Source organism: Ursus americanus, chromosome 36 (assembly GCF_024610735.1).
Source record: "Ursus americanus isolate L20-20 chromosome 36, mUrsAme1.1.p, whole genome shotgun sequence".
In the NCBI taxonomy this organism is placed as follows: domain Eukaryota; kingdom Metazoa; phylum Chordata; class Mammalia; order Carnivora; family Ursidae; genus Ursus; species Ursus americanus.
Window position 1 is genome coordinate 11,783,901 of NC_142162.1, and position 25,599 is coordinate 11,809,499.

The window sequence follows — 25,599 nt, forward strand, 5'->3', positions numbered from 1 at the left end:
TACTCAGGCTTTTGTCATTCTCTCTGAAGCTGGACAGTGTGAAAGGGAAAGGTCTCTCCTTCTGTTTATATTTGTACCTTCAGTGTGAGAGCAGCGAAAGAGAACAAACATGGTGGGGGAACATCTGAAGGTCAGCTTTAGGGGCACCAGATTAGGAATGAGCTACACAGACATCTCACATCCATCATTCATTTATTCATTCATTCTGTATCTCTCTCTTTCTTTCTCTCTCTTTGCTATTCTCTCTTGTGTTCTGGCTCCCCTTGACCAACTAAAATACCCACCCTATCCCTAATTTGCCTTCAAAACGGTATACCTTTCTCCAGAACAGATGATCTTAACCAATATGCTAATTTTTAGAGTCTATTAAGCATATCAACCTATTGTCGGTTTTGCATGTTGCCTTCCCCACCCCCTGCCCCAGTATTCTCTCTTTTGACTTTGTTTAATTGGCTCCAGCATAGAGACTGGCACTACATAAATGTTAGTTCCTGTTTCTCCCTCCCTTAAGACACACATAGATGAAGGGGCACCTGGACAGCTCAGTTGGTCAAGTGTCTGACTCTTGATTTTGGCTCTGGTCATGATCTCAGGGTCATGATGTCCAGCCCAGCATCAGGCTCTGTGCTGGGCATGGAGCCTGCTTGAGATTCTCTCTCTCCCTCTGACCCTCTCCTCTCTCTAAAATAAATAAATAAAATATTTTAAAAAAAGACACACATAGATTAAGCATCTTCTTCAGACCAAGTACACACCAAAAATTAAGAAGACACAATTTTACTTTCAATGAGCTGATACTCCTGCCAGGATAATAGCATTGCTGGTGTTGATACGGATGGAGTTAATGTGGTTTTATTTATTGAGCCTTCCTTCCCTGGCTCCTGGATCAGGGAAAAGTAGAGGCTTGTTCATTTCTATCACCTTTCGTGAACATTAGCATGTTTTATAAATTTTATGATTACCTTATTATACAGTTTGTATTGACTATAGATTTTGTGTACAGATACCTTCAAGGATTGATTATGTAACTTCTTTTTCAAAAAGACTCAAAGTCTGACTATAATCCTGTCACAGTGGCCTGGTTTCAGTTTTTGGAATATTCCAAGCTTCCCCTTCAAAGCCTTGTTAATGCTCTCAGTATGAGCCTCTCTGCCTGGAATGCTCTCCTCTTGGCTCTTAGGCACAGCCAGGTTCTCCAACATGAAGCCACCATAACCATCTTACATAACAGCCAATGCTATCACTATACCTAATCATAACACTTATTTGTTTCCTTTGTGAGACTTGACATCATTTATAGTTATTTCAATGACTTGTTTTTAGGTTTACTGTCTTCTTCACGAAACTGTGAGGCAAATCTTGTCTGTCATGTTCATAGCTATACTCCCAATGCATAGCAGAGTACCTGGCATATAATAGTTGTTGAGTAAATATTTGTCAAATGACTGGTTAAGTAATGAGAAAGACAGCAAAAGAGGGGAGGAAAGATGGAGAGAAAAAGAGACCTGCACAATCCTCAATCATCTTGCTCTTCTGAACTCTTGAAGGGTCTACTGTCTGTTAATCTTCAAAACTCTTTCCTTGTATACCTCCTAAAATAATGCATTTAAGTGATACATGCCTCACATGTTTAAGTTGATATCTATAATTTTGCATTCTAAGTTTAAGTAAATGCAAACAATAAATATCCTGTATATTATAAATAGCATTTAAAATAAATCTATTACACAATATTCTTTGAAATTTATCCAATGGGACATAAAGACAATAAAGATTTGATATCCACCACTATTCATTTTTAAAAGGCACAAACATTCAGCCATACCACTCCTAGACATCAGTTGGAAAGTAGTATAGAGGTCCCCTGAAAGACATATACAAAAGTACTCATAGCAACTTTATCCACAATAAACAAAAACTGAAGAAAAAAACAACTGTTCCTCAGCAGTAGAAAGGCCAAGTAAATTATGGTACATACATATGTACATACATACATATATACACTAGGATATTATGTAGCAATGATTCTCCAACTCTTTGGTCTCAGGACCCCTTTATACTCCTAAAACTTACTGAGGACACCAATGACTTTTTAAAATCCATTTGGACAGTTCTATCAACATGTGTCATATTAAAAACTAGAACTGAGACATTTTTAAAATGTTTATTAACCTAACAACAATGACATGGATAAACCTTGAAAAAGTTATGCCAAGTGAAAGGAGCCAGACACACATACACACAAATATTGTGTGATTTCACTTATTGGAAGTACCTAGAATAGTTAAATTCATAGAAACAGAAAAGAAAATGGTGGTTGCCAAGGGCTAGGAAGAAAGGCAAACAGAGAGTTATTGTTTAATGCATAAAGAGTTACAGTTTGGGAACAGAAAATGTTCTAGAGAAGAATGGTGGTGACAACTGCATAACAATGTGAATGTACTTAAGGTCACTTACCTATACACCTAAAAATAGTTAAAATGGTAAATTTTGTTATGTATATCCTACCAAATTAAAAAATAACAATAATAAATCTATTCCATGTTAAGGTATATATTTTTATATATGAGTGTATCTTCCAAATAAAAATATTAGTAAGAAGTAGTAGCCTTATTTTTAATTATTGGCAAGTCTTTTAACAGTCAGGCTTAATAGAAGACAATTGAATTTTGATATCTGCTTCTATTTCAATCTGTCACAATGAGTTCTTTTGTTAAAGTATATGAAGAAAATCTGGCCTTACAAAAATATATAATGGAAAAGAGAAAGATTATTTTAATAATCTTCTCAGAAAATTCTGAATTGCCTTCTTTAATACTACATCAAAACTTGATAAGTGGTAATTTCTTAAAATACTGGTTCGTTAATATATGCAGATCTTCCAAATACTGACATACTTCACTGTATGTCAGAAAAAGCACATTTGTTAATATCACCACCAATCTCAACAGAAAAGTTGTAAAGTACTGGGAAGATATTAAGCCCAGGATAGTGAATATAAATTTTCCAAAATTCCATTTTTGCTCAAAAATGCAAATTTTATCAATGTCAACAAATATAGTCAGTTGTTTGCCTTGAAGTAACAGGCTCACTCCTTTTTTGTTTTTAACAAAGTATCTGCCAAACACTTGTCTGAGTAATCATAGTTTGCCCTTGTTTTTTTCAAGTAAAAATGAAGTTCTAGGAAAAAAACCAACCAGTTCAGTTCACAATTCAGTTGCACAAGTGCTTTGTTTTTTATACAATCATCATACTCCTATATGCAGCAGAAGTACTTCATGTGTATTTTCCATTTCATCATATATAATATTAAGAAGACACGTACTAGTCTCAGTAACCTATGAATGGAAGGAAGCTTCTTCAATCTAATAAAAAACTATGAAACACCTATTTCTAATATCATAACTAATGATAAAAAACTGAATGTTTTCCCTTCCAAGACTGAAAACAAGGCAAGGATATTTGCTTTCATTGCTTCTACTCAACATTGTACTCAAGAATCTAGCCAGTGCAATAAGACAAGAATTCATCTGTGAATAAAGACAGTTTTATTTCTTTCTGTTCAATCTATGCGCTTTTTATATATATGTGCTTTTTTTATATATATAAATTATATATAATAACATTATTATATATAATTTATATATATATATAATTATGAGAAATAATTACCAAAAAGCTGCTAGAATTAAAAAGTGGATTTAACAAATTCACAGGATATAATATAAAATTATATGTAATTAACAACTGGAAACTGAAATGTAAAAAATAAAATTTTCAAAAAATAGAAAATACTTAGGAATAAATCTAAGAAAATTTGTGCAAGATTTTTGTATCCTGTAAACCATGATATATTCATGAGAGAAATTTAAAAAGATATAAATAGAAATTTAAAAAGATATAAATAAACATATACCATGTTCATGGATCTAAAGATTTAATTTTTTTAAGGTGGAAATTTTCCCCAAACAAATCAAAATCCCAGTCTTTTTGTAGAAATTGACAAGCTAATTTTAAGCTTTCCATGGTAAACCCAAGCATCCAGAATAACCAAACAACTTTCGAATTCTTTTCCTCTTGAGTTCTTTAAAGTGGGTATGATGTTTAAAACAAGGGCTTAAAACAAATTGGCTGTCAACATAGATGTTATGGACATTAGAAGAATAGTAACACAACACTATAAATAATATTACGACAACAAATTCAACAACATAGATGAAAAAGACAAATTTCTTGAAATTTACCACGTGCCAAAATAGGCACAAGGAAAAGCAGAACAATAAACAAATTGAATTGTTATAAAAAACCTTCCCCCAAAGAAAACTCCAGGGTCAGACAGTTTCACTACTGAAAACACTGAAGTTACACAAATGATTTTCAGGAAAAAGTGGAGGAAAGAACACTATCCAACTCATTTTATAAGGCCAACAGTTATGGGCTGAATTGTGTCCCCTCTCTCCAAAAACTCATATGTTGAAGTCCCAACTCTTAGTACTTCAGAATATAACCACATTTGGAAATAAGGTCTTTATTATGGTGATTAAATCAAAACAATACTGTTAGAGTAGGGTCTTAATCTAATATGACTAGCGTCCCTATAAGAGGAAGAAGAGACACCATGGGCACGTGGTTGCATAGAGAAAGGCCATGTGAAGACACAGTGAGAAGACGGCCATCTACAAGCCAAGGAGAGAGGCATTAGGAGAAACCAAACATGTCAACAACTTGATCTTGAACTTCTCGCCTCAGAACTGCGAGAAAATAAATTCTGTTGGTTAAGCCCAGTCCGTGGTATTTTGTCACAGCAGCCTTAGGAAACTAACATACCAACATAAGCTGAATACCAAAACCTGACAAAGATGATATTTAAAAAATTACAGACCAATATCCTTCATGGAAAGAGAGGCAAAATCCTTAACAAAACACTAGCAAATCAAGCAGACCATACATAAAAAGAATAACACTTCAGGACTCAGTAGGATTTACCCCAGAAATGCAAGACTAGTTTAAGAATTTAAAACCAATCAATGTAATTCGTTAAAAAAGATAACCAATATGATGATTTCAATAGATACAGAAAATGCATTTGACACAATCCAACATTGGTTCCTGATAAAAACTTTAGCAAACCAGAAATAGTAGGGAACTTCCTCAAATGAATAAAGGCATCTATAAAACACCTACAGCATAATTAGCAATGAAAGACTGAATTGTTTTCCCCTACAATGGGAACAAAGCAAACATGCCATTATTACTACGTGTATTCAACATTGTACTAGAAGTCCTAGTCACTGTGAGAGGAAAAAGGAAATAAATGTCATTAAGATCGAAAAGGAAGAAGTAATATTGTCCCTATATGCAAATTACTTGAATATTAATGTAAAAATCCTAATGAGTCTAGAAAACAATTACTAGAACCCATAAGTAAATTTAACAAGGTCACAGGATACAAGGTTCATATATAAGAACCTATTTAAAGCAAGCATTAAACATATATCTTTATATACTAATAGCAAACTATCGTAAAATGCAATTCAAAAATCCACTCTGTTTACAGCAGCACAAAAAAAATAACTATGCATAAATGTAACAAAAGATCTTTATATTAGAAACTACAAAAGACAGTTGAAAGAAATTAAAGAATACCTAAATAGAGAAATATACCATGTTCATGGATTAGAGGATTCAATATTAATATAACAATGCTCCTCAAACTGTGGTATTATTAAAGTATAGATATATAGGTCAATGAAACTAAATACAAAGTCTAGAAACAGACCAATAAACATACAGTCAATTTTACAAAAGTGCCAGTGTGATTCAATGGAGAAAGTCATTTTTGCAATAAGTAGTGCCGTAGCAATTGGACACTGGACATCCATATTAAGAAAAAAAAAAAAAAAGGACTATTGATCCTGAAGTCACACCATATGCATAAATTAACCTGAATTGGGTCATAGTCCTACACGTAAAACCTAAAATTATAAAACTTTTGGAAAAGAACATCAGAGAAAATATTTGTGTCCTCAAGGTAGACAAAGATATTTCAGAGGACACAAAAAGTATGGATCCAAGGGGGGGAAAATTCACGCTAAGGTGCCAGCAGTTTTAACCATCGTTGCTTCTGCATCGTGAATTAAAACATCAATGCACTGAAAAAGGCAAATAAATAAAATCCTAAATTATTATGAAAATAATGACTCATGGACCCTCCCTGAAAATTCTCAGGCAGCACCCCCCCCCACAAGGATTCTCAGACCACACTTTGAGAATAGCTATTTTGCAATAATTAAAAAAAAAGGACTGTGGTGTATGCAACAATGGATGCATCATACAGACATAATGTTGAACAAAAGAAGCCTGGCAGAAAAGAGAGCATACTGTATAATTCAATTTATACAACTTCCAAGAACAGGCTAAAGTACTCTATGGCATGAGAAGTCAGAATAATGGTTATCTCTGGGATAGGGGAAGGAGATTAACTAAAAAAGGTCATAGTGGGAAGGGGGATCACCTATATCTCGATTTAAGTGGTGGTCTGTGCATTTTACTGTATGGATGTTATACCTCAATAAAAATACAAAAAGAATTTTATAAACAAGTTCTTAATCTTTAACAGTTTTATATAATTTCCCCCCTTGAATTTATATTTCAATTCCACTTCCCTGCAGAACATTATTCTAATGAAACATATGTCTATATTTAAGTCTTTTGTCAAACATACTCTAGTACCTTTACACAACAAAACCACAGGCATATTCTCAAGCCAGTCAATTTCAGGGAAGAAGCCATAATGAAGCTGAGAATCTGAGAATTCTAGTTTGAGGACGATGGACCATAATATTTATTTGGTATCTCATACTTAATTGTTAAATACCTTTCATTCTATATATGGCTTATTTCACTAGAAAGTTTCTAAAAGGCAGGATGCGTCTTGGATCTTCCATAGCTGAGGGCCTGACACATAGTAGGTGGCTCACTGATTCATTTTCTCATTCACTCATGCAACAAAAATTTCTTCAGCATTTTATTTATGTTTAAGGCTTGTTAGCCTCTCTGCCTATAATGCTGGGTAAGTGAAGGGCTCAATAAATTCCCATTGATAATTGATTGATAATTTTCAGCTACATTTCAGAAAGAGTATAATTCTCTTTCTCCCCCAAATTCCAAGTACGGGTGCTCTACCTGTCTTACTAACCCTGTTGTAAAAACGGGAACACCAAGACACTGAGATTAATTAACTGACTTGTTTAGGGTCATGCACTTCATCATGAGTCAAGTGAAGATTAAAACCCTTAGAGGTTCTTTTCTGGACTGAGGTGCTAAGGGAATTCATTCAAATTGACTAGAGTTCATATTTCATTTAAATGCTCTCATTTCACTTCTGCTACATCCACCTTCTCTGACTTGTATTTTAGGACCTGCAGTCTGAATTGGTTTACTTCTACTTCAGACCCTGTCAAGATAAATTAGACACTGAGGGTCCACGACACCATCTGAAGTACAAGTGCTATTAGTTGAAAATACACAAGCAGTTTTATATTTCAGTATTGTATAGCAATTCTTTGGAGAACCTATTTTCTATTAAAAATGAAAGTGGGAATAATAAACCTAGGTGAATTTTGAAAATGTTAAAAAATTTGATTTTACTATATATCCTCAGGTAAGTATAGCCAAAGGAAGGCAGAGTAATAGTAAATATTTTTATCTCCTGCCAATGCATCTACAAACCATTCTGTTGAATAAGATCTGGCAGGTTCCTGACTGTGAGCAGAGATAGGGTAACAACTCTGATGATACATAAACTGGTATCAGATACAGGCTCCATTTTTTGCTGTAATCATCCATCCATAGCCTAGCCCGCTCAGCTGACAAGACATGTTATTAATAAAATGTACTGTACCACAAGTGCATTGCCCTACATGGTGTTTATCTTGTTGGAAAGTGTAATTGTCTGAAACAATAGCCTCTGTGAAAAGATATGTTATGAGCTGTGTAAAGAGCAAAATAATTTCGACTAATAGTGGTAGTTGTTAGTGAAGAATTAAACCATAGATTATGCTGCACAGACTTAACAACTCAGCCTTGCTTTTAAGGTTCCTGTGAGATAGCCTTGAATTTCATGCCACACCTTGTGGATAAATGAAGATCCTCCACCAGAATGTAAACTCATCGAAGGCAGAGAATTCCAACTCATTTGCCAATGTCTCACTAGCACAAAGTGCAGTCCTTGAAAGAATTAACATTTAATATTAGTTAAGTAAAAAAAAAAAAAAAAAAAAGAATAGGGAAGAAATGGAACAAGTTTCAGGTTCAAGACAATAACAGCGTTCTACCAGGTTGTGACTCAGAAAAATAGAGTGGGATCCAAACTCCAGGAGACTGGTATTAGTGGAGAGAGAGAGGGTAAAATGGAAGCAGTCTGAAATCAAGTCGCTGAGGATACCACGTGGCACTCCCATATTGCTGAGTCAGACAGAGAAGCCCTGGGTATAGAAAAGGATGAAGCTTGTCCTTGGTCCCTACTGCTCTCCCCGCCCCAGCCCCACTGGATAGGATCCAAACAAGTTCTTGCATCTTTCAACCTGGATTCTCCTGGCACAACAAAAGGAGCTTTGGATCTCTAATTCTCACTAGTGGAATGTTGGGTGGAATAGCTGGCAGGTGACTGCACATGGCTTAGGGACCACTGTGACGGGCTAGGACAAGAGCAAGGCCTTAGAGAGGTAGGCAGATGGAGCGTCAGATCCTGAAATGGAGCCTTTCCATTGGGATAGTAAAAAAAGTATACGAAGGAAGATAGAAAAATTTAGAAGTGATGGAGGAGAGTAGATACAGAAACATTTTGAAGTAGAGGAAAGGAAGGTTGAAGGAGCCTGCTGAGACCTCAACCACAGCCACTTTTCCTTATTTTTTTCCACAGCAAAATTTTATGTTGTTTGGATTATATCCTCCCACATGCTCACAGAAAGTGATTTCTCTCTCTCTCTCTCTCTCTCTCTCCCCAGTGTGAGAGGTAAATTATGTTTGGCATCATCCTTTTTACAAACTGTTAGTTTAGGATGTGTATGTGACACAATTCTGCCCAATGGGACTCAGTTCTGCCAGAGGCCTTTAGAAAATAGGGTTATCCTTCCTTTATTGTGAGAAAGAGAAAGACAGAAAGAGGTGGGAGACAATATCCCCCTTCTTTGGGCAATGCCCTTCCTGCACCTGATGCCAAAAAAGCAGAAGCTATGGTACAGCCTTGAACGGAGATGGCAGGAGAGAGTGTCATCGGAGAATGGCAGAGCAGAAAGAAGAAATCCCCTTGGGTCCTCGACACCACCTGGAGTTACTCAATTAACCAATATAGGAACAACTTTCCTTTGAACTTATTTGATGAGATAATAAATTCCTTCTCTTTCAAAAGCCACCACTAGTCAAGTTTTCTGTTGCTTGTACTTTGTCGATAGCTTGATCTTTTCTTGTAAAGGTGAGAGCATGTGTTTGAATGTGAAATGTGGGATTTGAAAGTTTGAAACATATTTCAGCTTTCGTCTATAGCCTCCCTCCATCTTTCTCCTCCCCCCCCTCCCTTCCCCATGTCTACTGGACTCAGATGAGGGCCAGGGGTCACCAGACTGGATGCAGAAAGACTTCTCTATTTTTCAAGATTTAGTCTTTCCTAGCTACAGCCCACTGTCTTTGGCTCCTTCTTCACTAAGGACATGTTCTGTCCCAGGAAACTCCTCAGTCACTGCAGGAAACAGGTTTTTTGGGCCTTGCCCCAAGAGTTCCACAGACATACCCAGATATATCTGAACCCCAAGCCACAGCTTAGACTCAAATGGGGAGCCCCAACCACAGCATCATTCTGTACCTGTAGCTAGCGATGCTTTGTGGAACACAAGTGGAGAATGAAAATGGCCAAGACTTAGGGATGGGAGAAAGTCTGCGAATGCAGGAATTAGCATGGCTTTACTAGATTATAAATCTTACGAAGACCACTTAGCACCCAGCACAGAACTCAGTTAGTCTCAACACATGTGTATTAAATGTAATTGAAATGACCAGATTGCAGGCTGAAGGTCAAATGGCTTCCTTTTACAGAATCTTCTGTCCAGAGAATGCCTTTCAACCACCACCACCACCACCTTCCCCCCAAAACAAAACCTTCAATGTTTTCACCTCTGTTATCTAAGTCTATTTTTTATAATACACTTTGAGACAGGCAGCAAGAATAGTTTTAACTTACCAGGAGGAAACGAAGACACAAAGAGATGATCTGACTTGGCCACGGTCCCAGAGGGCATCCGTGGCAGAGCTAGGATGGTCGCTAAGTCCCTGGGGGCTCTCAAGCCATTGTTCTGATGTCCCTGTATGTAATTGTTTTGATGGCAATTTCCCTGCTTCTCTCTCACTGGCCTGCTAATCACGCATGTCAATCACATTCAGGACGGCCATGGGCCTAAGGGTCAGCCACAGTCTCAGGAGGACGTAATTCAAAAGGAAAAACAAGACACAATAGCGCACTTTCTCCTTCAAGCATGTATGTCAGTTGTGGCCTCGTCTAAGTCTGACAGTGTGTGGAGAGAGGGTTGCATTTTTTTTTTCTTCCCGGTGGAGAAAGGATGTATCGAGTGCTCTGACCACAGCAGAAAGCCCAGTGAGAAATCCACCAGTGTAAGATCCTCTTACTAGAGAACACTCAAGGATACTGCAAGAGTTCTCCACCCACTCTCTAAAGAATCAGGAGGGGTGTCCTCTTTCTTCCTCCTCAGTGAGTCTCTGTAGCTTCACTCCATCTGTTAGGCAAGCCTGGACGGTGGAGTAGTGTAAACCTTGACACAGATGCTAATTACCCTTCCCCTACGGACCACTTGGCCTTCTTTCCTCATTTCACTTTCACTTTAGAGAGCAGCATCTGGGGCCCACGAGACGGGGTTCCAGGCCTGGACCTGGAAAAGGCCCCGAGGAGAGGCGCGCGTGCGGCCGCCAGGGCGGGGTGGGAAGGGGAGCGTGCGCGGGGTGGAGGCCGTTCGCGTGAGGCGTGGATCCTGGAATGTGCGTGTGCGCGGCCCTCGAGCACCGCCCGCGCGGCGCCGATTGGCCGGGGGCGCGCGGCGGGGGAAGCCCTTGGCTAATCTCCTGCCACTCAGCCCGGTCGACGTCGGCGCCGGGGCCGCAGCGCGGCACGCGGAAGGACAAATAGTCCCCGCGGCGGCTCCGCGCGCCCCTCCACGGCTCGGCTCGCCCCGCCCGGGGCTGCCGGGGCCCGGAGGCCCGGGCGGCGGGGGAGGGGCGGCCTCTGCGGCAGCTCGACCCCCGCTCCCCTTCTTCGCGGCCTGAGGAGTGGATGGCGCTCCCTTGAGAAAAGTAATTGGATTCCCGGCTCCCTCCAGCCGGAATCGGCGGAAATCGGAGGCTGAGCCTGCAGGTTGGGGGGCGGGGGGCAGAAGAGAGGTCGGGGAGCAGCCGCTTGGGAAGGAAACTTGGTGAAAGCACCACTCTGCCCTGACGTGTTGGCGTGCTTGTTTCTGTACAGGCCGCGGTAGAAAGCTGGGTGGTAAGGAAGGATCAACGGAGATGACCCCTGGTGCCCCAACCACCTCGCACGTGACTCTTGCCCCTCCAAGTTGTCCTCATTCCGAAATTCACCTGGTTGCTGATCTCCGGGAAGAGAAATAATTTGGAACGTTTGAGTGTTTCAGCCACCACCACCTCGTTTTTCTCTCAGAGCTCTACTTGGAGCTAAGATGGAGAAAGAGCCCTGCCAAATCTGGGATCGGAGATAACTCTTGTTAACCGGGTACCTCGGGAGAAAATAACATTCTCACCAGAGTCATCCAGGAAGGTATCTCAGGTCCTTGCTTTAGCAGTAGCGAACTTCCCTAAACTGTCGTTCTTTGGGGAGATGGAGCAGAAGTGGGAGCCTTAAGCAGAGTTTTTGGCTGAAATGATAGGAATGTGCTAAGAATTTAAGTGACTAACTCATCCCTCTTGAGATTGGTTTTTCGTCTTATTTACCATACTTCACTCATTCATTCATCTTCAAGCTTTTTTATGGGGGGGGGGTTCTATGTGCCATTCTCTGATGTACTTACCAGGGGTATATCAGTGAATAAAACAAGTCCCTGCACTCATGGAATCCGTTATAGTTCAGGCAATACATGCAAAAACAAGTAGATACACAATAAAATGTCATGTAGTGGTGAATGCCATGAGGACAAAACAGAGTAGAAGGACAAAGATACAGGTGAGAGTAGTGTGGCTTTTTAATACTTTAGGTAAATTGATATAGAAAGGCCTTTTTGATGAAGTCATGTTCAAACGGTGGTCTGAATGAAATGAGGGAGAAAGCCAGGCAAATGTATGGGGGAAGGAACTTTCCAGGCAGAGAAAAGAACAAGTACGAAGGCTCTCAGGTCAGAGTGTTTGGGGAGCTTGAATTAGTGGGAAGCAAGGAGGCCAACATGAATGCTATGCAATGAGCAGGAAAACAGAGGTGGTCTTTCTGACTTCCTTCTTCCTCTGCTCCGATCTAACCCATCAGAATAATCATTCTAAATCTTCACTTTTAGTACATCGCTTAGTGCTTCGATAGTTTCATGGCTGTATTTTCTACTCCATTAAATTTAGATTCTTGTGACTAATTGTCAAATTCTTGCCCCAATCTAGTTCCCTCTTAACCAATGAACCATTTTTCAATCTACTCCTTTAGTTCCAGTTATGTCTGTCTCTCAAGTATATTTATGTTAACTTATTCCTATGTATATTTGTTTATGGATCTACCCTCACACAACCTAGTATTGATTCAGTAAGGATGTATAGTTGAAGGTGACCTAAAATCCAACTCAAATTGGCTTAAATAGAAAAGGGAATTTATTGGCTCACGTTAACTGAACAGTTCAAGATAGTTTTGTTAGACATGGCTTGGCTGAAGAGTTCAAATTATGTCGTCAAGATTTGGATTCTCCCTGATATGTTAGCTCTTTCCTCTGCTGTTGGCTTCATTCTCAGGCTCCACAAATGAACAACCAGCAACTCTAGGCTCACACTATCCTCACTACCAGCAAAGGTCAAGAGCCTATTCCTAAACCAATCACTGTTGCCAGAGAAAGAGATGCTCAGATTGGCCTGCACCGATTGATAAGCCCATCTCAAAAATTGAGTCCACCAGTAACACATGAATGGCACAAGAAGGTGCTTTTAGGAAAATAGGAGTAGGTTATCAGAGGAAGGGTGGATATGTCCTGGGAAATGAGAACAGCAGACATACCACACATCCCTGTTCTCTTGATTCTTCTCAAACATTCTTCCCACTATATATGCCTTCAAAATGTTTATGCCTAGTCAATGCAATATTATTTACCAAAAAATATGCTCACTTCCTCCCCAAAGAGAAATGATCCAAATTCTTATGTAGTTACCGAAGATAACTCCCAAGTCCAGGACAGCAGGGTAATAAGCATGTTTCTCTATTATAAAACAGTATAGTTCTTCAAGGTCTAGTAACCTAAATCTATGAGATAAAATTAGCCACAAAAAAAAATTAGCTACAAAATACTTAATACATAATGACAGAAAAAGAAAAGAACAACTGCTATGAAAACTCATATTTGGAAAAAAGACTAATGGCAAACACATAGTGGTCTTTAATTCATAGCATATATCATGCTGGACAGAAACACCAATGGCTTCCTACCATGAGAGAGGAGAAAGTTCTTTGATCAATACATCTGGCTGCCATATGTTCAACTATTGGAGATTCTCTCATCTATTGTTCCTCCGTGCCATATCTGTAATGGACATTGGGGAGTATAATCCTTCTAGGGAACACACCTCTTTAACATTCTCTTTCCTGATACAGTGGTGATTGAAAAAAAAAAAACAACCAAAAACCAAATTGCTATTGCAGAGATAATTAGCTTTTACTACCAAATAGCTCTGATCCTCTTCTGTTATGTAGAATTGTTGCTAGAAAGTAGCTGCATAGGCAGGGACTACATTTTCCAGCTTCTCCAATTAATCTTGGTAAAGTTGTACAATTAATTATCTCCTTCAGGAATATGAGTGGAAGTGATGTGAATCACTTCTTGCCAATGTGGTTAAGAAATAGATATCTTGGGGCGCCTGGGTAGCGCAGTCGTTAAAAAGCGTCTGCCTTCGGCTCAGGGCGTGATCCTGGCGATCCGGGATCCTGGCGATCCGGGATCGAGTCCCACATCAGGCTCTTCCGCTATGAGCCTGCTTCTTCCTCTCCCACTCCCCCTGCTGTGTTCCCTCTCTCGCTGGCTGTCTCTCTGTCACATAAATAAATAAAATCTTAAAAAAAAAAATAGATATCTTTTCTATGGTTTCTTTTTCTTCCTCTAGCTGCACTGAAAGGACTCTAAGATCCTAGAGAATAGTCATAAGAGAGCCATGAGATAGAAGGAGTTTGGGTAGCTGAATGACCTTGCAGAAGGCCACTTGCTAATCAGGAATACTGATATTGAACTTTACAAAAGTGAAAAGTAAACATCGGTAGTGTTAAGCCAATCAAACTTCTGCACAATGTGTTACAATACTTAGTGCTAAGCCTAATACTGGCCTTTATTCTCCAGACTTAGGATTTCTCCCACCATACAATTTACTTTACTCTTTTTTTTTTTTTTAAGTAGGCTCTACACCCAATGTGGGTCTTGAACTCATTCCCTGAGAACAACAGTCCCATGCTCTACAGACTGAACCAGCCAGGTGCCACAATTTTCTTTACTTCTTACTAAGCTTCCAGTCTATTTGCACCTGGCCAATTTCATGGGGAAAAAACTCCGAAGTTAGATGTGATCTTAAGCTGCAGTCTTTGCATCTAGATTCCAACACGGGTATTTTTATCTTTCCATAATACTCCTTCGTATACTCCCCACTTAGTGGCCTCCGTTTTGGTTTCTGCCTGAGAATAATTTGAAACAATACTAAAGGAAAAAAAATGAAAAACAAAAAAAACGAAACAATGGCTACTAGTTTTGCAAGGGGGGACATGGGCAAAGTGGTGCTGGAGGGAGTAGAATGGGGTAATGATTACCTTCCTAAGCAGGCAGGAATTGCTTGAGAGAGGCCTGGGTGTGTTCGGACTTCTCCCAAGTGCCAGTCTTTTCCATTTCTTGCCTTCATTGGCATTAAAATTCTCTTGGGGCTTTTCCAACTCTAATGGCTTCAGATTATTGAAATTTCTGTCATATTTGATTGCAGCCTCTAGCAAAAATGGGCACTTATAACAAAGCAGTATTTTTCCCTCTCAGGCTTAGATAAATCAAGTTCAGTCCTAAACTTGAGTCTTTCTTATAGGGCCTAAGTGAAAGCCAACATGCCAACATGTAATAGTATCTGCACTCTAGTATCTGACCTTTTAGTAACATTTTTTACATTTCATACTTGATAGGCACGTGTTTTGAATTCTAGTATACAACAGGTGCCACTTTAATGTACTACTTTGCTATTGAATTCCCAGCCCAATATAGATGAGGCCTCATCTGAATCAACTGATTCAACATTTTAAGATCTTTCACTTACTAATCCCCACTTCTGGTACCAATTTGTGAATTGTTAGAGCTATTTTAGTTGCAGGTGACAAAATAAAAAACACAAACTTAATTATACAAAAAAGAATATATTGGCTATTGGCTCACATAGCTAAGGAACTAGTGATATATTTAGCTTAAGGCATAGCTTGATCCAAGGGCTTAAGCAATGTCATTAGAATTCTATTTCGTTTCATCTCTTGGCTCTCTCTTCTGTGTTGGCTTCAATCTCAGGCTCCATATGGTGGCTCCTGGCAGCTCCAGTTCACATAATCCTTACTGTTAGCAATCTCAGTGGAAGAGTACGTGCCTTTTTCCCAGAAGTGCCAGCAATAATCTCCTTATATTCTATTGGCTTTGATTAGGACATGTGACCAGAAGAATGATTACTCGTGTTGTTAAGAGTGGAGTCCAGTCTCCCTAAAAGACATTGAGAGTAATAGAGGAAAATAGGGTATGGTTATCAAAAGAGTGAATGTCTTTTGACAACCAAAAAATCAAATGTCTCTCATTAGATACCAATGTGAAGTGATTCCTAATTGCTTCCTATGTGTTGGTTTTCTCTCCTTCACTGGACTGTAAGTCTCTCTGGAGCAGGATCATGTATTATATGTCTTAACAGTGCCAGCCCAGCAGGCAGTCCTTAGATACTGGCTGATTGATTGTCTCTTCGTGTAACACTAAAGATGGCACACCAAAGAGGGTAAAGAGAGCTCAGGAAAAGGATGATTTACAGAGATGTGGGAAGGGTTAAGGGAACCCACTAGCAGTGGCCATTTAACTGGTAACAATGAGAAGACTTAGGCCTGAAGGAGCAGGGGAAAGGAACTTTTTTTTTTTTTTAAAGATTTTATTTATTTATGTGACAGAGAGCCAGACAGCAAGAGAGGGAACACAGCAGGGGGAGTGGGAGAGGAAGAAGCAGGCTCCCAGCGGAGGAGCCTGATGTGGGGCTCAATCCCCGAACGCCAGGATCACGCCCTGAGCGAAGGCAGACGCTTAACGACTGCGCTACCCAGGCGCTCCGGGAAAGGAACTTTTAAGAGCTATAGTTTAGAAGGGGATGTCTGACAAACGCTGTGACTATAAATAGAGAAATGCAGCCACTGCCAAATGTGGCCCAGGAAGGGACTGGGGAATAAACACTTGTCCTCTTTTCCCCCACTCTCCAAATTTCTGTTGGTACCTCCCATTGGCCAAACTCAACCAGAAGCTATAGGGTTTGGATGATAGATAAAGTCTGTAGAGGTCAGCCTTCAGTATAGAGCAAGGCAAATAGATGAAAAATGGATCTGGACGAGCAAGTGGAAAATAACCAGGACATCCTTGTTATATTCCTTAAAGCAACCCTCAATAAAAACTACTCCTGTTTTGTAAGTGTTAATCATATAGCCTGATTTCCCAAGAAAATGTAATTTTATCTTTTCCAATACACTTGTTAAATATATAACTAATGTGGCTTAATTTTTATAGCATTTCAAGACTTTAACATTCATGAATTCATAAAGCATGAAAAATCTTTTGTTAGCCTATGTAGTTAAAAAGCTATCATCATTGTATCGATATGGAACTCCTCAAGAATATAGTACCTGGTAATCCATCAGAAAGCCCTGGCACAGAACTTGTCAAACAGTGACAAATTTGATAAATGTTTGATGATTTGAAGAATGATTAAATGAATACATTAAAGCATTTAGAGCCAGACTCTAAGTGGGAAACTAGATAGGTTTTCCTTGTTAAAGTTGATGCTAACTATATAACCTCTACCAATCCTGTTTCTTAAAGTCTGACATTGGCTTAGCTGTTGATCAACGTCTTATCTCATAGAAAACGGAACTGCAATAAATTTTCTTTGTTAACCTCTAGAAGTAAGAAGTTTTATAATTAACTGTCATGCTAATAAACTCACTATAAAGTCCATTCCAGTTAAGGGACTATTACTTATCGTAATAAAAAACTGGGTTTCCTTATGGAATTGTCATTTAAGCGTAAGAAAAATAAATGTATTTGCTTCAGTATATAAACTGGCATTATAAAATATCAGTCCAAACTGTTTCTCTAACAGATTTTAGTTAAGCCAAAAATCCACACTTTGATTCTTTGGCAATCTTGTGTATATAGGCCTTGAGCAGTTTACAAAATGTTTTCATATGAATCACCATTTAGTCATACAACAAATAGTACTGAGTACCTACTGCGTGTCAGACATACTCTCTGCCCTTGTAGAACTTACAGGGTAGAGCATTGTTTCTCAGACCTTAATGAGAATATAAATCACCTGAGGATCTTATGAAAATGCAGGTTCAAGATCATATTGCTAACTAGCTTCTGGGTGCTGCTGCTGCTGCTGGTGGTCTAAGGACAACATTTTGAGTAGCAAGAACCTAATAGGCTCTTTAATTCTCACAACAACTTCATAAGAAATTATCAGTGTTTTTTTATTTTATTATCTTGAGTACTTGTACTATGTACAAAGCACTGTGCTATTAACACTTCAATAAAGATAAACAGTTCAATTGCACAAAGGCCTTTTGGAAACTCACCATATAGAAGGAAAAAACTAGTGTAACAAATAATTATGAATGTGTGATTCTATTTATATGAAATAGCCAGGAAAGGCAAATCTATAAAGACAGACGATAGGTTGGTGGTGGGAATGAGGATTAATTGTAAATCATCATGAAGGATCTTACTGGGGTTATGAAAATGTTTTAAAAACTAGATATAGTAATGACTACACAGCTCGATAAATTTACTAAAAATCTTTGAATTGTACACACTCAAAAAGGGATGAATTTGTTAGTTGATATAAATTATACCTCAATAAAGTTGTAAAAAAACAATTACGATATAATGTGAAAAAATGCAATACTAAACATGTAGTCAACTCATTTTTTGTAACTGCGTTTAATAGCCAAGAAAATAGAGCTCACAGAGGCTGTGATTTGCTCAAAGTCACATAACTAGTTAATGACAGGGTTAGCATATAAATCTAGTTCTATTAAGCCAAGACTAGTCATTGTCCAAACCTCATCGCCAGAGGAGGCATAGAGATGATGTCAGGAAATAGATACCCTTTCACCTCAGTGGAGGTCGTACCTCTCGCAGAATTGTCTTCACCCTCGGCGGCAGAGATCATCCTGCGTGGTGCTCTAAGTGCAATCTCACACATATACTGCAGGTGATGGGCTGTGCAAGCCAGCTCTCTTCTGGCAGAACCTTTGCCTTATCAGGGTTCTTAGATTCAAGCAATGAAAATCAATTCTGACTGCTTTAGTAGCAAAGAAAGTGGCCAACTCACAGAATCATTGAGGGTTGAGAACCAAGCTCAGAGCTGTGCAGCCAAGAACAATGTCCGAAATCATGCTGCAGGAACAAACACAGTGAGAAGCCTGCTATCACCGATGCTGCTAAACATACTGGACTCTGCCCCTTTCTTCCACCACCACCGCTGCCCTGGGAACTTAATTTGGCCACAACCGCACTGTTGCAGGAGAACTGACTGCTATCCTTGTTTCCTTGTGTTTCTAGCTCTCTACTCAAGGCTCTGCAGGTGCTCCTGACTGGCCAAGGGCAGGTTATGTACCTGAATCCAGGCTGCAAAGTATGGATGGTAAAGTATTTGACAACTTCTGTCAGTTTCTAGATAGTGAGAATGGGGCTTCACTTTTCCACTTTCTTCCAAGGTTCACATATCACTGAATTCTCTAAGGTAAGAGATGCTGGGCCACCAAAACAAAACAACCAAAAAAAAAAAAAGATGTCCATTATAGACTTGCACAAATCATGGTTCATGAAACAGCAGCATCAACACAAAGCAGAAAGTTGTTAGAAATGCAGAATCTCAGGTCCTATTCCAGATCTGCAGAATCAAGATCTGCTTTCTAACACATAGCTGAGGTAATCTGTATGCATATTAAAGTTTTAGAAGTGTTGCTCTACATTATATAACATATATTTCTTTTTAAACTTTTAAAGATCAGTCACCATTAGGCTCTATTCATCCACAGGGTTGCCAGATATAATGCAGGATGCCCAATTAAATCTGAATTTTAGATCAAGAACAAATCATTTTTAGAATAAATATGTTCCCATGAAATATTTGGGACATACTTATACCAAAATTATTCCTTGTATATCTGAGATTCAAATATAACTGGGTATGCTGTACTTTATTTGGCAGTCATAATCATCACAAAACTCTCTCACCACAATGAACGGAAATTAACAAAAAGAAAGGACATTAACGTAACGGCCTAATTTACACCAGTTTTCTATTTTGCCACAGTAGACTCTAAGTATCCTGAGATCGGAACATGGAAATTCTATACAGTTTCAAACCCACTTTGAGTTCTGCTTATAAGCACTTAATGCTTGAGATCCCCAATGATATGAAGGTGAATGTCCTGAATATTAATTGTTCTGTAGGATGAGTTTATTTTTTATTTTTTTTTTAAGATTTTATTTATTTATTTGACAGAGAGAGACAGCCAGCGAGAGAGGGAACACAAGCAGGGGGAGTGGGAGCAGAAGATGCAGGCTCCCAGCGGAGCAGGGAGCCCGATGCGGGGCTCGATCCCAGGACCCTGGGATTGTGCCCTGAGCCGAAGGCAGACGCTTAACGACTGAGCCACCCAGGTGCCCCGGATGAGTTTATTTTTAAATATACCTATGAATTGCAACTAACTTCATTTAATGAGTTTTGACCAATAGCACCTTTATCCCACAGAACCTGACCACATGAACTGAGTAAATAAAGGAAATGAGTGATGACATCACCATTGGCTTCCTTCTGGAAAATGCTATTATACTTTCATTTTCTTCAAAGGAAAGAGCTTTCAAACATTCTGTCTGGGAAAGAGGCGGATCGTATCATATATCAGTGGGATTTAAAAGCATCACATTCAAAAATTAAAGAAAACTTTCAGTATTCCAAGATGTATATCAATGCATTTGGAAGACGTTTTAAGTCACTTTAATATTTTAGCCAGTCCAAATATTCCCAATCAGCCAAATAGGGAATTGGGGGTGATTGGGATATGGTGACTTTCCTTTTATAACCTTTTGCATAGTTATCAGTGAGCCACCAATACAGTTTATCAAGAAAAATCTTCCATTTATTATACTCTCACCAAGCCTTATCTTATCCTCTTGGCTAGTGATGAAATGTCCAGGGACTGTGAGAGGGATTGCAGTTCCAAGAAGTGGAATATCCTGAGGGGCTGACGAGTGTTAGGGACTAAAATACATAGTGTCCCCCACAGAGATTTTATATTTTATTTGCTGTCACCTTTTAATTAATTGTTTGCAAGCTCCACCCTGGAGTCAAATGTCTGTAATAGGTGACTGATATACCCTGGTTTATAGACCAGGCCATAAATGGGCCTATTGACTAGCCTTTCTTTAAACATTAAATAATAGAAAAAAACATTTGCTAATACACCATCAGTCACTCATACGTGCTGTTTCTATAAAAGAGCTAAGTACTTAATTTTTAATAGAGAACAGCTAGAAACTATGTCCCCCCTCCCCCCAGTCATGGACTAGTTAAATAAATAATGGTGGATGCGTAAGATGCAGCCATCACAAATCATCTTTTCCAGGGCTCTTCAGAGAAATGGCCGATTCTAGGACTAGAGCAGGAAATTACAAGATGATTTTGGAACACCTTGTCATACCAGAAGGTGCCACAGACTTCTGGGTCATGTCAAAAGGGATTCAGGAGCTGACTTGAAAATGCTCTCATTGGTCAAAGAAGAGACAATTTGAGTTTGAACTAGGATAACTGTAATGGAATGGATTGAATAATATTATATATGTTTCAATCTATTAGTTCAGATTGATACTAAACAAAAAACTACTGGTAGCCTTGGAAAATGCAAAGAAATGGATTTATCATTTTGAAAACTGGTAAAGAGAATGAATCAAGCATCTTTCTCACCTCTCATATACATATTGTACCTCGGGGTAACCTAATAGTTGATAAGAGGAGGTTTCTCTTTACAGAGTGTTCCAGCTAATAATTGAAGCAGAGATGATAAAATAACATCATATTGTAATCCCTAATGAAATAATGCAATTAGGAGGTGACCATTAATGATGGCTAACGTCACAAAAAGAGAGACAAGCAGATATTACTTACCTCCTATACATATATTTATCATCGTGTATGAAATATTCTTGCCAAAAATAAAACTAGAATTTAGTCAAGCCTATATATCTAAATAATAAATTACAGAAAATACAGGTGATAAAGGAATATATTAAATGACATGATTAGAATCAGAAAATCCAGGCTATGGAAAATCTTACAGGACAAAGCCATGGTTTTGCATTAACAAATCAACTGAACGAGAAGGAGGATAAAGTCACAGATTAAAAGATTTAACACATATTAAACAATTCACTGTGTGGATCTTATTTGGATACCATTTTTTAAAAAGATTTATTTATTTGAGAAAGAGAGAGACCATGCACAGGGCAAAGAGCAGAGGGAGAGAGAATCTCAAGCAGACTCCCTGCTGAGTGCAGAGCCCCAAGGCGGGGCTTGATACCAAGATCAGGAGATCATGACCCTGAAATCATGACCTGAGCCAAAATAAAGAGTTGGATGCTTGGGGCACCTAGGTGGCGCAGTCATTAACCGTCTGCCTTCGGCTCAGATCCCAGCTCTCTGGGATCGAGCCCCACATCAGGCTCCTCTGCTGGGAGCCTGCTTCTTCCTCTCCCACGCCCCCTGCTTGTGTTCCCTCTCTTGCTGGCTGTCTCTCTCTGACAAATAAATAAATAAAATCTTAAAAAAAAAAAGAGTCGGATTTTTTTTTTAAAGATTTTATTTATTTATTCGACAGATATAGAGACAGCCAGCGAGAGAGGGAACACAAGCAGGGGGCGTGGGAGAGGAAGAAGCAGGCTCATAGTGGAAGAGCCTGATGTGGGGCTTGATCCCATAACGCCAGGATCACGCCCTGAGCCGAAGGCAGACGCTTAACCGCTGTGCCACCCAGGCGCCCCAAAAGAGTTGGATGTTTAACCGACTAAGCCACTCAGGTGCCCCAATTTGGATCTCAATTTAAACAGATCAACTACAGTTGACCCTTTAACAACATGGGTTTGAACTGTGGGGGTCCACTTGTAAGTGGAATTTTTTCGGATAAATACTATATATGTATTTTCTCTTATAATTTTCTTACTAACATTTGCTTTCCTTTAGCTTGCATTATTATAGTGTACAGTATATAATACCTGTAATGTACAAAATATGTGTTAATCTACTATTTATGTTATCAGTGAGGCTTCCAGTCAACAGTAAGTTCCCAGTAGTTAAGTTTTACGGGAGTCAAAAATAATAGGTGGATTTTCAACTGCGTGGGAGTTGGTGTGCCTATACACTCCACATTATTCAAGTGTCAACTGGATGATTAAAAAAAAAAACAAACATTCATGAGACAATTAGGGGAAATTTAATTTGAAATCACTATCCCAAAGAGACATCTGCATTTCCATGTTCATTGCAGCATTATTCACAGTATCCATCTACATTCAGTTACTTTCTGAATATTTTATGATATTAAAGCATTTTTATAAACACTGGAGACGTGATGATGATATTGTCATTATAGTGCAAAGAAGCATCCTATTTTTTAGATATAAACATTCTGAACTGTTTGTGGATGACCTATTTCATGTTTGCTTCAAATTAATCTGGAGGTGGGGATGCTTGAATAATTGTTGAAGCCACGTGGTAGGCTCAAGAGCACTGATTATACTCCTCCTCCTACTTTTGTATGTGTTTGAAAATGTCCATCAAATAATTAGGTTTTAAAATTATGTTTAGAGTATGGTCTCAATTTTAAGTTTGTAAGATAAATGCAGAGAATTCGTTCCGTCTTGAACATACATGTCCTCCCCCACCCCCACTTTCTTACCCATTACCCGATCATCCCAATGCTTTTGAAGTTCTCTTCTTCAAGTCCTGTATGTGTACCTGTCTCCAAATCAGTTCAGTTCTGTAGACAGAGCAAAAAACAACAGGCAGAGGATGTTATTGATGAGCCAATTGCATTCTTTGTTCTATCCTGGGACCAATGCTTGTTGAGATGGTCAGGAATGGAAGACTGATCTGTAGTGAAGAGACCCCTGCTTCTCTGAGAGAAGTTAACGGATCCTTTGGGGATAAGCCTATGATTTTGATCTCATTAGCATTGTGAGCTCCATTCAAGTGTGACTGACAGTCACACAAGTCAATACAGGAGCACTTTGGGAGAGCCAAGTTAGAGAGTTTTTTCTCATAGATTAGTGCTTCTGTTCTTACAGAGCTCATCAAAAAACAAATCAGAGCACTTCTGATTCAACAAATGAATGTAATGAAGCTACATTTCTAAGAAAACTGCATTATTGGGTTAAAAGAGAAATGAAATACTAATCCACTTGTTCAAATAAAAATGTTACTGAAGGAAATGGAAGTGTATACTAGATGATTATTAATGCTTTCATTTTCACTTTCTTTAATCCTAGCTTAAGTCATATCTAAAGGCTAAATGCAACTTTAAAATAAATAAAGAATATTTATATCTTTGCCAGTTTTAATCCCATCAAACACAGCTTATTAAAAAAGAAAAGTAAAATCAAGATGGAAATAGAAGTTAGAAATAGAATAGAAAACAGCAGCCAAAGACCTGGGGAATAATGAACCAGTCCCATCTAGTATTTTCCTCAGGTTTCATTCCCAACTCCCAAGAAGCAAAAGATGTTTAAAATATTCAATGGCATCTTTTTATCATGCAACTGAATATAGTTTGAAAGCTTAAGGTGATATGTTTAAAGATTAGAAACAATAAAAAAATCCTGTAGGCTTATAATGCAAATGAAATGGGAAAAATTATAGTAAGATATTTTGGATTTAGAGAAGAATGTGCCAATCACCAAAATTTAACGTTTAATTGCATAAAAATGCTGGTGCAGTGAAATTAGAAATTCAACAGATGGTCCTAAAATAAAATATTTCTGCAGTATACGAGAACAATTGTTCCCCAACTCCTCTCAAATAAAAGTGCAGATAATTAAGCGCAATCTAAATCATCCAATCCAAGTCAATCAATTCATTTTATCAAATACTCGGGGGGAATGAACCCAAGACAAGGCAACTTTCACGGAAAATACAATTTCTCATTTAATTAATAAACAATTACTGAGGGATTACTGAGCTTAGAGAGAAGATACAGTTATTAATAAGAAAAGGAGGCTAGCCTTTCCCCTTGAAGAGTCCCTAGCTGAGGGAAACTGAGGGTATATGCACCCAAGAACATGAGAATATTGACTATGCATTCTCCTGATTTCTTCATAAATGTTAAACAGTAAATTCATCCTATTAGACTGAATTTCCCTTAGATACCAATGACTTATAAGAAAAAATTCGTAAGATCTGACATGTGGTGAAAGCTGAAGTTGGTGTCAGGTCTTCCCGGACTTTTCACCAGCAATAACATTGCTTTTAGCAACCCTTTAAAAACAGTTAATTCATATATACTTTATTCCTTTCAGCATTGCGCTACCTTGCTAAGTACATTTTTTTCCAGTGGTGTTTATCTATTCAAAGTAAATACACTCTGGCAATCCATTTCATATTCATCTTTATTGTCCTGAGGCATTAAAGACCTCATAGAACCACCATTCTAAGGTGCTAGTTCTCAAACTTTGGTGTAGAACAGAATCACAGAGAAGATTTGTTAAAAATAGATTGCTAGCCCCATCCTCAAGGTTTCTAAGGGTGGAGTCTAAGAGTTTGCATTTCTAATGAACTGCCAGGTGAAACTGATGCTACTGGTCCAAGGACCACACTTTGTTGTTGTTGTTTTATTTTTTTTCCTCTTTTTTTTTTTTTTTAAGTCATCTCTACACCCAACATGGGGCTCAAATTCTGAGATCAAGAGTCAGGTGCTCTACCAACTGAGCCAGCCAGGTGCCTCTAGGACCACACTTTGAGAACCACTCTTCTAAGTGATATCTATCTGCTTATTCTCAGAAGTTAGAGAGCAGAGGTCACAAGAGGAGT

The 25,599-nt window shown here is 38.5% G+C and overlaps 1 protein-coding gene and 1 long non-coding RNA gene across 4 annotated transcripts in view; one reads left to right on the forward strand and one right to left on the reverse strand.

The window, feature by feature from the left end:
• ZNF280D (zinc finger protein 280D) overlaps positions 1–10,975 on the reverse strand; it is a 297,062-nt gene extending 286,087 nt beyond the window's left edge. For both annotated transcript variants that reach the window (XM_087859137.1, XM_087859136.1), the window contains exon 1: positions 10,238–10,975. The gene's annotated coding sequence lies outside the window, so the exon portion shown is untranslated. The remainder of the gene's footprint in view (positions 1–10,237) is intronic.
• A 182-nt stretch (positions 10,976–11,157) lies between these two features.
• LOC123786925 (uncharacterized) lies at positions 11,158–20,323 on the forward strand. Of its 2 annotated transcripts, XR_015723149.1 has the most exons (4): positions 11,175–11,358; positions 11,528–11,836; positions 19,077–19,158; positions 20,026–20,323. It is a non-coding gene; the product is annotated as an uncharacterized LOC123786925 (long non-coding RNA). The 2 variants fall into 2 exon arrangements; XR_006778079.2 differs by lacking the exons at positions 19,077–19,158; positions 20,026–20,323 and having other exon boundaries at positions 11,158–11,358; positions 11,528–14,321.
• The last annotated feature ends 5,276 nt before the right edge of the window (positions 20,324–25,599 follow it).